We start from the raw sequence: 11,056 nt of genomic DNA on the forward strand, positions 1-11,056 counted from the left end.
TATTAAAATAATCATATAAAATAAAATAAATAACAACATATTTGTGAACCCTCTTCCTATTTTTGTATCTTAAGGAATCTGGCTCCTCAAAAACAAAATTATTTTAGAAAATTATGTCATCAACGTTTGGCAACTCTCTTCCATGATTATGATGTTGTTCAAGGAATACATTCTCAAGCAAAACCGGGAAATCTAAAGAAGGATCACATTCTCTAATTTGTCTCAAAGCTATCCAATTGGATTCTTCAATAGAGCTGCTCAAAAGAGTAGTGGAGGAGAGGGCGAGGAGGCTTAATTAAAGTATCTGTTTGATTCAAAGGCTAAGCTAATAGCCTGTTTGGCTTTACTGTTTCTGGCTAACATGAAAAAATTAAGATACCTCCAAATTTTACTAGTTTCAAAATGTTTTATAAATTAGCTCGCGCGAAAAGCTCTATGAGAAGTCTTGAACGTAACTCCATGGAAAGACAACATTGTGGAGCTAAAAATTAACCTTCTAGATATAAGCTTCATGTGTATCCACAAATAACTAAATTCAACAACAGACCTCCTTTCAAAAAGAGCTTGTACCATAAACACAAGTGTCATCTACTTCGAAGAAAGGGTTGACAACTCAGCTCAAAGTGTTCATACTATGACTATCTGTTGATCAAATATTTCTTTTGATTTTTTTTCTTCATTTCTGTTCATCATATATCTGTATTTTTTTCACTTCGAGTCTTCTCTAGTCATTTCTCAAGTTTGGGAATGTCAGCGAGAATCAATAGTTTCAGATCTAGTACTACATACCTTCTTGGAGGGATAGTTGTTGTCCATCATGCTTTTCTGACAGCCTTTGGTTTCAAATTCAATTGTTTTAGTTTGTAGTCAGATTCGCTCTTTCATTATGCTACTACATCTATGACACTAATGCATTTTAACAACAATCTACTTTTTCTTTATAGCTTCTCTACTTAGTCATATAAACTAACATCGTATGTACACTTTTTTATTTCTCTGAATAAAATAGAAATAATAAAACGATAATTAAAAAAAAACACCTTGTTTCCAAATACATCAAATACATCTTCATTCCAAAGAAAACCATTTAACCATGCTCCATCAATTCTTTTTAGACATGCCCGCCTGTGATGACATTTAGAAACATGTAACATGTAATGCAATGTTAAAATATTAGCCATGAAGAAACAATGACAACAAAATATATATATATATATATATATATATATATATATATATATATATATATATATATATAAGATGGCTCTCAATGTCATATGTTCTGCACCTAACACTATGTACAAAGTCTACACCGAACTCCATATACACAATACTATGTGACTCGAGGTGTCATAAAAAGCTATAATAACCATTTACAAAGGCATTAAAGTAGATATAAGGGTAAGGTGAAGATTTGAGAATGCTTAGAGTGAAAGGAAGATTGAAGAGCAAAGTTGTAACACTTTCCAAGGTAAATGTGCATATAAACAACATAATAGGAACATAAATACAATAATCATATCTACCATTAAAATCCATATATATATCTATATATATATATATATATATATTAGTACATTTGCACATGAAAATTAAGGGAATGAATTTTTTCATTAATAAATTCAATGAACCAACTCATGATGGGACTACCACATTCCACTCGACCATAGATTGGCTGAGCCAAGCCTCTCTTCAGCCAATCATCCATGTTCCATATTCTAAGCATGAATGTGGGATCTCAGAGAACACACCAATCAAAATTCATCCAGGGCTTCCAAAGGCTACCCACCTCAACCCATCAAACAGTGATTCCACCTCATGGTCGAACATCACCAAAAACAATCATCAGATTGGTCTCCATCCAAGCCTTCTAGGTCTTCCAGAACATTTGTCCAACCAAGGCTTCCAGAACACTTAACTCAACCCACAACGTATACAAGGCTTTGAGAGAGTTTGTCCAACCAAGGATTCTAGGATTAATAACTCAACCCACCAAGGGCTTCCAGAGCGTTTTTCCAACCAGGGCTTCCAGGACTAATAACTCAACCCAAGTTGTTACAGGGCTTCCAGAGTGTTTGTTCAACTAGGGCTTCCAGGACTAATAACTCAACCCAATCTAAGGAAATATGAGAACCAACCAAAACAAAGAGAAAAAAGTAAACCCACATTCACCATGGTTATCTAGGAAATGGCAAGACTAGGCAATCTGTTGTTGATCCAGGCAATCCTCCATGCCAATGACAGATCGTAACCAAGAAACCGCATGCATGTGCCATGCATGCCAAAACTAGTGAATAAATCATAAATGAAACTCGGTACCTAGAAGCAATCTGATGTAGCTGTTGATGCTGATTCCATCTTATGCTTTCTTACTCTTCCTTTGCCTTATTGTTCCACGCATCCAAGTATGCCACACCCTCCAACAGTGCTCCAAGAAAACTATAAGTATCCAAGAGTATGAGAGAGAGAGAGAATAACGAGAGAGCTCCAAAACTGAACTGACCAAAGGTTCACATTGAAAGGAAGAAGCCTAAGCCAAGAGCTTGTCAACTGATCCTTGGAAGCTTTTTTATTAATGAGGCCTCTATTTTCTTCATTTTCCATTAATTTCCTTCAATTTCCTCCTCACATGCAACCTGTGACCTTTTACCTTCATTTTCTCCTAATTTCCATTATTATCATAAATAAATTTGCCGAAATACCTTTTTGTCTCTTTAATGCCTTCACCATTTCCTTTGCCAATTTCCTTAACCATAAAAAACCAAATGAACACCCACTAGGATGTCATGCCCACCATTCAGCTTGGAATATGTGTCCCATCATCTGTGGTATTTATATATTTTTACGATGAATTTTCATCAGGGCTATTACAGAACCCATAACCAACATGACTTCTGAAAAAAAACATATTGCCCATGGATATTTATAATGTAGCTCGTTGCATTATTTACAATGAATGACCTGCTCAACATCAAAGCATCATGACAACATGACCAGATAAAAACCATACCGCATATTGGAGCTTTATAACATAGCTCATTACGATATTTACAAATGATAGAAACATATACACATTTTCTTAACCAACAAGTAAATAATACGATGCCCATACCAATCAATAAGGGAATCCAGATGCTCACACCTACACCCTCAAAGTAATACCAGGATTCACTTCATTCCCAGGATGTCCAAAATCCATGACAAAGTCAAATTTGCATCTAATGTCCAGTGCTATAATCCTACGCCACTTGTCCTCTCAGCGAACAGTTACTGGCTCATTGTTCTAGGGCACACTCTCAATGTGAATCTGATTCCATATGGAAATGCTAATGACCAAAAAAATCCATATATGACCTTCCCTTCTCTCCGACATAGTCCCTCTGGAATCCGGTCACCCCTTCCGTGCAGTCACTCACCTTCCAAGTTCTGTTGGCACCCCCATCCTGGGTAGTCCATCCCTTAGTGAGGCTTCCTCGCATTGGATGATACAAAAACCAAGGCATATACTGCCTCAACACGTCATACCAGTCATAGCATGCTCATAGAAATCAATGGACACTATTGGGTACCAATGTCCCACAATGGCACTGTTCTTGAAGTAATTTACCAACATACTGTTGTATTTCTAATTTCTTTCACTATTGCTGCTAATTCTTGCAATTCATTTCGGCCACTCAACCAAGAATTTCATACATTCGTGTATCAAGCACATAACTTCCATTAAATTTAAAATAAATTGAAATAAATTGACATCATACCACATTGGTAGCTCGTCAATAAGGTACATTTGAAATCATGTCCTCCTCCTATCACAACAATTCAAACTAGCATATTTGACCAAATCAACATATATAACGATATAACATTAGGTTAGCTCAAACACAACCGTCATATATCAAAATCATAAATAAACCAAAATCATAGATGAAATATAATCATCATATACCATAGTCATGAATCACATGCATAATAAAACTGAAATAAAATTTTGATATTTATCCTTTCATCAATCCATAGCTTCTACCTTCGTCTTTATTCCATACGCACTCCGGCTCAGTTTCTACACCCAACAAACACCCAATGCCTTATCCTCAACCATGTGTATAGACACATAGTGTGCATCACACACATATAGCCACACCTGACACACAACACCATGCAATGCATGCATCTACACCTGACATACAACTCATACACCTACAACCAGTGTACAACATAGTGCATCATCTATACCCAATGTGAAATACCACACAATACATGTACCTACACAGAGTACAACACAACAAGTACGCACAACACAATACAATGACTACATGATGCAGATACATAATACTACATGCCCATAACACAACATCGATGACATGCACACAATAACACACATACACCAGTACCATATGTACAGCATGTACATAGTACCACTAATACACCGCACCACCTACACAACATGTGCATAACATCACATGTACATGGCACCACCGGCCCAACATGTACACAACACCACATGTACACTACACCACTATGTAATGTGTACACAATACCATATGTACAATTTATGAGTTAGTTGAGCTGAATTTTGGAGCTGAATTTTGGAGTCCTATGTGGCCCCTCACTTCTAGTAGCCAGTATTACATGGGAAATCAACACCCATTCCTCTCTCTTCCCATCACTCACCAGAAAACGAAGAGAAAGAGCACCCCTCGAAGGTGTTACTACCTCCCACACGGCCCCATGGCTTTCCAGTGATACATTTCTTTCCAGTCGTATGATTCCTCCCGCATTGCATTACATTACATTACATCATTACATCTGCAACCTAGCTCAGTAATTATTGTGCTCATCACAATGAACTTTTTTTAATTAGGATGACTAATTTAGTTACCATAGATAAGTAGGAATGCAAAGAGAAATAGTTTTATAATTATGGAAATAACTACTTGTCTAACTTGAATAGATAGAATGTCTTTTTGGCCTGCGTGATACCAGATTAGCAATGCCAAGTACTCTAGAAATTTGCTACTACTATCCATCTTAAACATGAGATCTCATATTGGCAAGGTATCCTGAAATCAAGTCATCAAATTGGGTGAATTCAATTGTATGTGAGTGTGTGTTTATATCATAGTTACCAAATTCGAATTTGAATTTGATTCGATATGGAAAAAAATCGACCCTATAAAATTCAATACGGAAAAAATTTGACACTATACATCTTACAAATACTTAATTTTTTTTTTTAATTTAAATAAAAATTCATTATATGAAAATTCATTAAATCTTTCCCTACCAAGGATGTTTATGCTTACTTTTCTAAAACGACTTAGAAATAATGAGGACCAAAATGCATCAAATTAATTATTATTATAGACTAGAAAAACATGTAAAAGTAAAATCTAATAATATGAGTCATAACCCACAAAGCTAGAGTTCAATGTAAAAATTGAGATATTGGATATTAAAATTATGATTTAAGTGATCTCTAAAATACCATGAAATTTATGTCTAAATCACTAAATAGATCTATTTGAAAATGTACATGCCATCTACAAACATTGATACAACTCCTAAAGGGTATTTTTTGTAGATATCTACAAACTTCTAGAGAATCTTCTTGAAAGACAATAACAATGATATCCAATTTTAGATTCAAATATGAATTTAGATCATTTACTTTATGCTCATTTTGTATTATAGTTAAAAAACAGTGTTACTTATAAAATAAACATATTTAAACCTTATAAAACAATGCAATAAAAGTAACTAAGAATCATAATATGTCAAACTAAAACAATTCAATCATAAAACGTCAAAAAGTTAAAACACAGTTTAAGACTTATGTGCTTATACAAAATGCTAATAGAAATAAAAAGTTTATGATCATTACCATAAATGAAGGGCCAAAATTATCTTAAGGTGTGTAGGTCATCTCATCTCCATTGTCCACATCCACATCAATGTATTCACTCATGAGAGAGGCATTATCATAATAGCACTCTCATCTAGAATATCTTTGAGCAAGACATCATTCTCATTGATGTGATGTGTGGATGTAGAATATGATCACACAATTGGTGCTTGTGAGGTTGCACTAGATGCTTTAAAAAAAGGGGGAACCTCTCGTACTATATTTGAAGTTGTTTTCTTCCCCTCCAAAGATTTCAACCACAAGTGTAAATTGCAATGAATGCTAGTCAAATCTACCAATTTTCTAGCTCCTAAATGGTTTCTTTTCTTACTATGGATGAACTCATGAGTGCTCCAACTCCTTTCACATGCTGATGCACTTGTGATCTATTTTTTTACATGAAAATAATATTATATTAGTATAATAATTTACATGGAATAATTTGCAAATATACATACAAAGTATAAATAATTATGATGCCTACATACCTGACTCAACACCCTGACTGCAAATTTTTTTAGTTGAGGTGTCTCATATCCATGGAGAAACCATGATTGAGCAAGGGTGACCTCTGGATGTTAAATATCTCTTAGTGCCCTAGCTGTAGTGAAGGCATGACTAGTCCCTTGCCTATATGATATTGATTATATTCGTATTTGTTATTGTATCTCAGGATCATAATGCATCCTCTCCATGCAATTATAAAATCCCTCCATGATATCTCTATCCTTAGGAACATGAAAGTAATTAGGTGCTAGAAAAAGCCCCGCAACATGTAATGGCGTATGCAACATACACCACCTTTTTTCCACAATTCTCCATATTGGATTATCTACTGAACTATCATTCTTACATATCAATGATATGTGTTCTCTTACCATATCCATGCCCTCATATACAAAACCCATACATGCAACATTAGAATCCACCATCCTCAATATTTGTACAATAGGCTCACAAATAGAAATGATTTTTCTGCACATGACCAAAACATTTCATTGAATATAGTTTTCTCTATTAGTTTACCACCTTCTGACCTTGACAAAGGAGAGTTCACCCACTCTTCATTGCATACAAATGATCTTAATGCATCTTTTTTCTCTACCACCCTTTGCAGTGCAATAAAATGGGTGGAAAATCTTATGTCACCTAGTCTTAGTAGATTCCTGGTTTTTTATTTTCTAAATATACTAAAACTCAATAGGTGGTTAAGAATGAATTTCACCAGTTTCCTTGCTTGAGATATATTTACTGCACCCAACCTATTTTACCAATGTCATGAAGCGCTAGATCAATACAATGTTCTGCACAAGGTGTCCAAAACAACTTAGGGAAATGCTCCATCAATAGCTCACTAGCATGAAAACAATTGGATGCATTATCAGTGACAATTTGGACTATGTTGTCCTCTCCTATTGATAATATGGTGTCCTTTAGTATCTGAAATAAATATTCAGCAGTCCTTGTTTTGTCCATACAATCAATAGTAGACAAATGGATCACTACCTGAGGACAACAAGCGTGTTCACAAGAGGTCTAGATTGGTGATCAGTCCAACCATCACTAACTAAAGTATATCTAGAAATAACATATGAATCCCTTATTGGTTTAACTCTTTCCTCTATTCTTTGTTTGCTCTTATCAATTCTTTTAGTCCTAAGAATTTCATAGCTGGGAAGAACATATGAGGGAACAAAATGGCCGATCTTTCTTAACATATCATGAAATAATGGCCTTTTGATAGTGTTGAAAGAGATATTACAACCAATGATTATCATAAACTGCATCATCTACCTCATTTCACTCTAATGGCTTCCAAGTTTTCTCCAATGTTTGTTGTATTGGATCAACGTCTGGTAAAGAAGGTTCTCTTTGTGATCCATATGGCGTAGAAGATGTTGTACATGCCACAAATGGTGGGAAAGAGCTTGGTGTTGAATTAATAACATTTTCTCTTCCCATGAGTGCATCTTGTGTTCTTTTTTTTCTTGCTTCTTGGACTACCTTTCCTTGCTTATGAGCATTGACTTATTCACTTAAAATTTTCTTCACATCTTTATCAATTTTAGTACATGCTGCCACTCCTCCACCAGCTCCACCCACAATGGCAAGCAAATGACCTCTTGCTCGAATCATTGATGTCCCACAAGTATTATTGCAGAACTTGCAACAATTTTTTCCATCATTTTTTCTTTCAAGATATTTCCATTCAGGAAGTTTCGATCTAGGTGCCATCAATGTCTTTTAGAGGGTCCCCAAGTATCATGTTCCCATGAAAAAAAATCATTCAAATTCAATGAACTATATTTGTACATATTTTGAAAAACGAATTTTTCAAACTATAGAGAATACAAAAAAGACAATGCATAAAAGCCTATTTATGATATTACTTATAATTCAATTAAAAACATGGCATTCTATGTGAAACTAAAACACATTAATTCCCAGGAATCTAGTAGAAAATTGCAAATATGGCGAGGAACAATTTCAAAACTATTACTAGAGCGATAATTGGATAGATACAAGGAAATTAGTATTTACATGTCTATTAACAACTAAGACAAAATATTTGATCACAAATAACAAATAATAGTTTTCATTTAATTTCAATTTGTTATGTGTCCTATCTTATCCAAATTTATTAGACAATATGTGGAGAACCTTTTTGGTTGACTACGGAAAATGAGCCCCTCTATTTGAATTCCACACCAGTGATCCTTGTTTTGCAATGGAATGCAATCCAAGTAATCACTGTACTTCAACCTGGTAATGGATATCATAAAAAATCATGACAATAAAAACAAAAATGTGATTTAAATATATTTGCATTTTTTTTAATATAGAACTTACAATTCCTTATATTTTTTTTAATTCCAAAAGTGTTTAGTTGATGCATTGATCCAAATTTTTTTGTTGAAGAGAACAAATTCTTAATTCTAACTCTGTTTTGCTACTAATTTGACCAAGAATTTTTTATGGAAGGGAATAAGCTTTTAATTATAATTTCTAAGTATACTTTGCTACTACATTAAGACATAATTCCATGTTAATTCTCATGACTTGGAGAAGGTTTCCAAAAAAAATATTAGTTGGTAAACTAGTTTTATTGTAATTTTAAAAAAATAGAACTTACCTTCATTGTCATAATTTAAATTTAATATAGAAAAAAATACAAGTGCAAACTTATAATTTTCTACCAAACTTTAATACAAAATTGAACATGTAAATTTAGTTTATTGCTTTTTTATATAAAACATGTAGCATGCAAATTTACTAAGCGTACTAATCTTACTATACCATTTGTAACTACATAATTTTGTACATGTGATTTATTATTTTATTATTTTATACATAAAATTTAAAATGTAAATTTACTTTCTATTCTATTCACAAGTGTAAACTTACCTTCATTACTATTTTATAGCCTTTTCATGTAGCAAAACTTACATTTACTATCCTTTATTTTATTCACAAGTGCACACTTATCTTAGGTAACTACAATTTATTATTTTATATTTTTTTGTAATATAGAAGTTGCCATTTTAGGAGTTATGGATTTGCACCTAAGTTTTTTCATTTTATATTTTATATATATATATATATATATATATATATATATATTGGATTTATCTTTTTCCTATTTTTTCATTAGAATTATCCATTTTAAACTGAAATTTGCCATTTTATATTTTTTTGTAATACATAAGTTACTATTTTTCTATTTCTTTTATTCTCAAGCACAAACTTATTTTAGGTATTCTCATTTTATAATTTTTTGTAGTATAGAAGTTGTCGTTTTTCTATGATTTTGCATATAAGTTATGGATTTGCAAGTGCAAATAAGGTTTCCATTTTCTATTTATTATTATTATTTTTAATATCGGATTTATCTTTTTTTAATCAATTTTTTCATAAGCCTTATCCATTGTAAACGAATTTTGCCATTTTATAAGTTTTTGTAATATAGAAGTTACTGTTTTTCTAAATTTTTTTGTATGAAAGCTATGGATTAGGAAGTTTAGCATTTTATAACTTTCATTATTTTTTCTAATATTGATTTATCTTTTCTTTTCTTTTTTTTTTTAGGAGTTATCCATTTAACACTTAAATTTGTCAGTTTATAATTTTTTCCAATATAGAGGTTATGGTTTTGGTTTTTTTTATAAGAGTTACCAATTTCCAACGAATTTACTATTTATAATTATTTTTAAAATAGAAGTTATCCTTTTTTTTTTACAATTTGTCACTATATGGAAATTACTAACTAGTTATCCATTTAACACTGAAATTTCTCTATTCATGATTTTTTCAAATATGGAAATTAAGTTTTTTGTTTTTTATAAAAGAGGTACCAATTTGCAACCAATTCATTATTTCATAGTTTTTGTTAAGATAGAAGTTATATTTTTTTTAGTCGCAATTATATAGAAATTACTAACTCACTTCTCATTTAAAACAATTGAGTCACACAGTGCCTCCTAAATATGTATTGGAGCTATTTATATTATTTAAAGTCAATGGCAATATTGATTCATTTTTAATTAAATTAATTATTTAATAAAAAATTTACATTTTATTATCAGCAATTTGTTTTCGATTATACCATATCATGTCTAAGAACAGTTTTTAAATAATATATAATAAAATACCAAAATCAAATTAAATTAAAATAATCAATTTTCTAACCAAATTTCTAACAATATTTAGCATTTTATAGAGAAATTTGATAGAAATTGTATTCTTCTTTATAATATAAGAATTATTATTTTTTATAAAAATTATTGTTTATTTTTTTCCAATTTTTTGATTAATCCTTATATAAAAAAGTAACCAAATAAAAAAATTGATAAAAACTAAAAAATTTATGCATATAATTTTTTTTATAAAAATAAAAAAAATAACATTAAAGCTAAATAATGGCTGCATTATTTTTATAAAATTTCAATTTTCAAATTTCCACCAATTTCCTCCAAGGCTACTATGCGGGTTACACAAAGCTAGAGCTTCATTGTTCTACACAACCACACTGTTCGTCAACTCGGCATGAGCAGTACTGTTGACGCTGGACATACAGTGATAGAAAGCTTTGACCAAAATCAATCACCGGTAACATGTAATTAATTGGAAACTGACGAATTATTCGCATATCGAACC

This window comes from Pinus tabuliformis, chromosome 7 (assembly GCF_031772625.1).
Source record: "Pinus tabuliformis cultivar Carrire ecotype Pingquan chromosome 7, CPIR1, whole genome shotgun sequence".
NCBI lineage: Eukaryota > Viridiplantae > Streptophyta > Pinopsida > Pinales > Pinaceae > Pinus > Pinus tabuliformis.